Source organism: Vicia villosa, linkage group LG5 (assembly GCF_029867415.1).
Source record: "Vicia villosa cultivar HV-30 ecotype Madison, WI linkage group LG5, Vvil1.0, whole genome shotgun sequence".
Classification (NCBI taxonomy): domain Eukaryota; kingdom Viridiplantae; phylum Streptophyta; class Magnoliopsida; order Fabales; family Fabaceae; genus Vicia; species Vicia villosa.
Genome location: NC_081184.1, coordinates 35357090 through 35364214, shown reverse-complemented (window position 1 = coordinate 35364214; position 7125 = coordinate 35357090). Strand labels below are relative to the sequence as shown.

The 7125-nt window shown below is 38.9% G+C and overlaps 1 long non-coding RNA gene across 1 annotated transcript; it reads left to right on the top strand.

Annotated features, from left to right (window-relative positions):
- The first annotated feature begins 2567 nt into the window (after positions 1–2567).
- On the top strand, positions 2568–3065 carry LOC131606497 (uncharacterized). Its single transcript, XR_009284853.1, has 3 exons — positions 2568–2731; positions 2818–2928; positions 3022–3065. It is a non-coding gene; the product is annotated as an uncharacterized LOC131606497 (long non-coding RNA).
- Positions 3066–7125: the final 4060 nt, after the last annotated feature.

Sequence of the window (7125 nt, the reverse complement as noted above, 5' to 3'; positions counted from 1 at the left end):
CGGGTATTCTGATTAGGTATTCTATTATGATGATAGCTATTTATTATCTTGACAGAATTCCTTAGTACCTGATAGAGAAACCAAGAAGCATTTGTTTAGCTTAATTAAGACATGGATAAGACATGGATGAATTCAAACCGATTGTCGAAAGAGTACGAGAAAGGGGTATGGTAATTCGTTGAGTTTGCGGTTGCGCACTCCGGAGACCCGCTTCGAATGCCGTGTCCTTGCCTGGGTTGCTGTTATGGGGGTAAGGTTGACGGGAATAAGTTGGCATCCCATTTAATACAGTTTGGAATTGATAGAAGTTATACATGTTGGACAATGCATGGTGAGAAAAGTAACGGGAATGCTGAGTCGAGTTGTAATAGGAAGTATGCTTCAAACGACGATTGCGCAGACACATACGATTGCGATCGAGTCGAAGAGATTGCAGAAGCGCTTGAAGAAGATCTTGCGGATTGTCCCAAAATGTTTGAGAGGTTGGTAAGCGATGCAGAGAAACCGTTGTATGATGGTTGTTCAAAATTCACAAGATTGTCTGCGGTGTTAAAGTTGTACAACTTAAAGGCGGACAATGGATGGTCGGATAAAAGTTTCACAGAGTTATTAGCTTGTTGTTATTATCTTGACGATAAATTGTTTAAATTACTTATACTAACACACTATGCGTATGTTTTTTTGCAGAGGACTTTTGAGATACCAGATGATCGTAGACGCTACATACTTAGTTTGGCCGACAAAAGATATAGAGGGTGGAAAGCTTTTTTGACAAACACCTATCTTAAGGATAAAGATGGAAACTTTCTTGAAGAGGCACCGGGACGGCCAAAAAAGTATGAGATCTTCATTGATGAAAAAGATTGGGCTGAGTTTGTAAAGCAAAGAGATGAAGATTTTCAGAAAAGGAGTGCCACGAATAGTGCGAGAGCATCCAAACCCGCGTATCCATACAAAAAAGGGCGTCTGGGATATGCACGCTTAGAGGATAAAATTGTCTAAATGTGCATTTTTTATTTGACGATTTTATCATTTGTGTCAATGCATAGTTAGAGGAGACTAAAAGTGAGGAAACTTCACTTCCTGTACATGTGTTGTGGAAGGAAGCTCGTGTGGGCAAGAATCAAGTTGTCGATCCCGATGTTCAGAGAGTTTATACTGAATGTGTAAGTATAATGCTGTGTCTTTAATTAAATCAAATGTTTTTTACTATATAAATGATTTTTTATCTCCACTAATAATTATTGAAATGTAAATGAATTACAGGAGACCTTGTCGCAATCGGTATCCACCGGTGAGGGGAGCGTACTTAGTAGAGCACTAGATGCTCCTGAGTATCCCGGTCGGGTGAGGGGTAAGGGTCATGGTGTGACTCCAACCTCTTTTTACAAGAGTCCTAGGAGAAGATCAAATCTTACCAATGAAGAAGTGTTGCAAAAGTTGCAGGAATTGCAAGCACAAGTCTCTGAATTGCAAAGAGATAAAGATATGTATATGAGAGAAAAGTGCAACACTTCATCGGTGAAAGAAACTAGTGGTAAGGCTAGTATCAACTGTCAAAGGAAATTTCCCGAGGTAATTATAAATTTTTTTCCTTACAAATTGTTCTATTTTATTAATGATAATGACTTTATATTTACTATTGGTTTAGGGCATTTCATCTTGCCAGCTATACTTATCGTCACCGAATTATCGACTAGTTGGCAAGGGAAAAGTGCACAACACTTTGGGAGATTTACTTCACCATAGACCGCTCCCGGATGGACACCTGAAAGTATCGGTTGATGTTGTATTAGATCATGATGCGATGCTACCGGTACCTGACATGGTCTCACAGACGACATTGCTGCGAGATGCAATAGGATCATTTGTTGCATGGCCCTCGGAGCTCATTACCATTAGTGATGAGGTATATTGAAAACGATTATGAATCATTTAGTTTTCGAATGTCAATTCTAAACCGTTTATTAATTATGTTTTACATTTTAATTTTAGACTGCTCCTATAAAACCCGCAATTAAGGGTAAAGGGATTTTACAGGAGGAGGAGTTTGTTGCATCACTAAAAGAGGTACATTTAAAGTGTTAATATATAATCTGAATCTAAATCTGCATGATTTTTTATTTTACCTAACTTATATGATTTTTAGGCATCCGCTCGGGAGTCACAACAAGTGACGCAGCAAGTTCGTAGCGTACCACCCACTGGTCCTCCGAAGATAGCGGCAAAAAAAGGCGGTGCTTTTGTGGCTCGGTACCGGACGACGCTCGCAACAATGGTTGATATGTCGGATTTGAAGGATGGTGCTTTACGTGAAATCAATATGGATGAAAGTGTCTTCGGTATTGAATTCAAGTCACATATTGCAATTGATAACTTGGAAGAGATTTTTACGCATGAACAACTAGGCGTCGGTAATATGCACTCATACATCCGGTAATATTCACTCATCCGATATATTATTTAATTAGTCCCACAATATAATTTATTTACACATTTCAATGAAAATAATCTAATGTTTATTATGTTTTTATTTAAGGTTGTTGTATGACAGAGTGTTGCGCGGGACTGTATTGTCTAACAGATTCCGTTTCGTGTCTTCCGCCCATTGCAGCGGAATGGCAATTGCTTCGGAACTGGAATCAGTTAGACAGCTCTAAGTCGATAGATTCATGTCCACCGGCAATTCAGAAAGTCTGCATCTTTGGGCGTATAATACCCGACCAGTAGGGTTAGTTTCTCATTCTTGGTTCATCTAATCTCTATTTCTTTTGTGTATAGCAAAATTTTCATATAACCTATTGTTTTAATTTATAGAGCACACTGGTTGTTGCTTGCTATCAACCCTATAAGAGAAGTCGTGTATTATCTGAATTCGGTAAATGGTGACTGGACCAATTATCCGGCTATGAAGGAAATCGTTGATTTGTAAGTGGGAACGTTATAAATATTCGTGTATATTTATATATTTACTTAATTGTGGGATTGATCTAAACATGCTTTTATATATTTGTTAATTAGATCAATACAAGTGTTCCGAAGTCAACGGGACGCACAGGTATCCCAGACTAAATCAAACAACATTACTTGGATCAAAGTGCAGGTACATTATTTTTCACAATTTTGCTTATAATATTTATGCTACTTGATAAAACAAGACAACTATAAAATCTTATTTGTTTTTCTATGTAGTGTCCGCAACAGCGAAACAGTTCAGATTGCGGATACTTTGTTTTGAGGTTTATGAAAGAAATCCTTCAGGCGAATCAATTAGAGATTCCGCTCACGGTATGAATTTATAACTTAAGATAATTTCATATAATTTATTACATTTAACTAAATATATCATTCATATTATGTTTTTGTTTTGTAGTACCTTGACGAATTCCGTGCTGTTGGGTACCCGAGACTTAAGTTGGAAGAAATCAAAGAGGATTTGTGTCACTTTTATATTAAGCAATTTTTCATGTAGGATTTGTGTCGATTTGAACTATAATATTATTGATGTTGTAATGATGTATATATATAATTTTGGATATTATAATGGTATTATATTAGTATATATATATATTGTCTTACTGATGGCTGAAATTATATCGTCGAAAATATATTACAAGTCGAAAATATTACAGGTTGAAAACATATATACAGGTCAAAAATATTACAGGTCGACTGGGAGGATTAAATTACATGCTGCACATTAAAATACCTCATTTAGCAACGACAGCGCTTTTTCCAGAAAAGCGCTCTTATAGGAGGGGCTACCATAGCGCTTTTTCCAGAAAAGTGCTCTTATAGGGGGGGCCTACCAGAGCGCTTTTTCCAGAAAAGCGCTCTTATAGGGGGGGCCTACCAGAGCGCTTTCTGAAGCGCTTTTGTTATCTACGCCAGCGCTGGCTTTCACAGCGCTTTTAAGCGCTTTTAAAACCCATAAAAAGCGCTTTTAAAGCCCTTCCGTGTTGTAGTGAGGAGTAACTCTCATAAACACGTGGTCCCCCTCTTAAAACTCAAGTGTTTTCTTCCTCTTGTCATGATAACTCTTCTGAAGACTCTGAGAAGCTTTCATCTTCTCTTGAATCATCTTAATCTTTTCTGTAGTTTATTGTACAACTTCTGGCCCAATCACAACACTTTCACCAGATTCGTACAATACAACGGCGTCCTACATCGCCTACCATACAAAGCCTCAAACGGGGCCATACCGATACTCGAATGAAAACTATTGTTGTAGGTAAACTCAATCAAAGGCAGATAGCTATCCCAAGCACCTTCTTTTTCCAACACACAAGCCCTCAACAAATCCTCTAATGACTGAATCGTCCTCTCAGTCTGTCCATCCGTCTGCGGATGATAAGCAGAACTCAATCTCAGCTTTGTACCCAAAGCTTTCTGCAAACCTTCCCAGAACTTAGACGTAAACCTCGGATCTCTATCTGACACGATACTTGAAGGAATACCATATAGACTAACTATCTTCTCAATATACAACTGAGCCAGCTTTTCCATCGGATAATCCATTCTTACCGGTATAAAATGTGCAGACTTCGTCAACCTGTCCACCACGACCCAGATAGCTTCACAATTCTTAACAGTTCTCGGCAAACCAGAAATAAAATCCTTCGATATGCTATCCCACTTCCATTCAGGAATAAACATCGGTTGCATAAACCCAGATGGTTTCTGATGCTCAATCTTCGACTTCTGACACGTCAAACAAGAATATACAAACTCAACAATTTCTTTCTTCATTCCCGACCATCAAAACAGCTTTTTCAAATCATGATACATCTTGGTAGAACCAGGATAAATACTTAACCCACTACGGTGTCCTTCTTCCAGAATACGCTTTCGGAGTTCAGCAATATCAGGAACACAAACTCGATCACCAAACCTCAGTATACCATTCTCGTTGATTCAAAATTCACCACTCTTGCATTGGTTAATCAAAGTCAACTTATCGATCAATTCAACATCCGCTTTCTGACCTTCTCTGATTTCCTCAAGAATACCACTATTCAGCTTCAGCATACCCAATTTAACATTAGTAGGAGTACCTTCACATACCAAACTTAAGTCTGTGAATTGTTCAATTAAATCCAATTCCTTCACCATTAGCATAGACATATGCAACATCTTCCTACTCAATGCATCAGCAACCACGTTTGCCTTACACGGATGGTAATTCAAACCAAAATCATAACCTTTAAGGAATTCTAACCACCTTCTCTGCCTCATATTCAGCTCCTTCTGATCGAAGAGATATTTCAGACTCTTATGATCACTAAACACCTCAAATCTCGAACCATACAAATAATGTCGCCACAACTTCAAGACAAAGACCATAGCTGCCAACTCTAAATCATGAGTCGGATAATTCCTTTCATGCACTTTGAGTTGTCTCAACGCATAAGCGACCACTTGTTGATTCTGCATCAGCACACCGCCTAAACCCATCAACGAAGCATCACAATAAACCACAAACGATTCTGTCGGATTTGGAAAAATCAAAATAGGAGCACTAGTCAACCTCTTCTTTAGCTCTTGGAATCCTTCTTCACATTCTGCATCCCAAATAAAAGTCTGACCCTTCTTGGTTAATTTAGTTAACGGCACTGCTAACTTTGAAAAGCCTTCTATAAACTTCCTGTAGTAACCTGCCTGACCAAGGAAACTACGAATCTCCGACACTGACTTTGGCGCTTCCCACTGAGATACCGCTTCTATCTTTGTAGGATCAACCGCGATACCATTCTCAGAAATTACATGTCCCAGAAAACTGACTTCTTTCAACCAAAACTCACACTTTGATAACTTGGCAAAAAGTTGCTTCTCTTTTAACAGCTCTAACACAGTTCTGAGATGTTCCGCATGTTCTTCCTCATTCTTAGAATATATCAGGATATCATCTATAAACACCACCACGAACTTGTCGAGATAAGGATGAAAGATCCTGTTCATATACTCCATAAAAACACCAGGTGCATTAGTAACTCCAAACGGCATTACCGAAACTCATAATGTCCATACCTCGTTCTAAAAGCGGTCTTCTGAATATCGTCATCTTTCAAACGAATTTGGTGATACCCAGACCTCAGATCGATCTTACTAAATACACACGCTCCAAGTAGCTGATCCATCAAATCGTCAATCCTCGGAAATGGATACCGGTTCTTGATAGTAACCTTGCTCAATTGTCTGTAATCCACACACAACCTCATCGAACCCTCTTGCTTCTTCACTAGCAACACAGGCGCACCCCACGGAGAAACACTAGGACGAATGAATTTCTCCTCAAGCAATTCTTCCAACTGCTTCTTCAGTTCAGCCAACTCAGACGGCAACATACGATATGGTGCCATCGACACTGGACTACTTCCTGGAATCAAATCAATAGAAAATTCTACTTCTCTTTCTAGTGGTAATTCATTCACATCTTCCGGAAAAACTTCTGGAAAATCACATACCACTGGTAGTTCGCTACTCGTCACTTTTCCTTTCAAATTCATCAATGCAAACAACATAAACACTGTTGCACCATCTCCGATAGCCTCATTCACCTGCCGAGGTGTCATTTCCAGATCATCGGGATTAACCTCTTCAGGAAAAATTATTGTCTTCGCAAAACAGTTGATATGAACACGTTTGAATTCCAACCAGTTAATTCCCAGGATTACATCAAGTTGTTTCAACGGAAGGCACACTAAGTCCATCCCGAATTCTCTACCAAAAATGTCAACTGGAAAATTCAAACATGCAGACGAAGTAGTTACTGAACCCGACGCATGAGTGTCAATAGCCATACTTCCATTTATATCAGATATCTCTAGATTCAACCTCTTAGCACAATCCAAAGAAATAAAAGAATGAGTTGCTCCAGTATCAAAAATAGCAACTAAAGGTGTGCCATGAATGAAACATTTACCTTTAATCAATCTATCTTCCGGAGTAGTCTCTGACTCGGTCAAAGCAAAAACCTTTCCTCCCGATTGGTTTTTCCTTTGCTTGGTACAATTCGGACTGATGTGACCCTCTTCACCACAGTTGTAACAAGTCACAACCTTCTTCTTACAGTCAGCAGCAATATGGCCCACTTGGTCACACTTGTAACACTTCTTCTGATCAAGC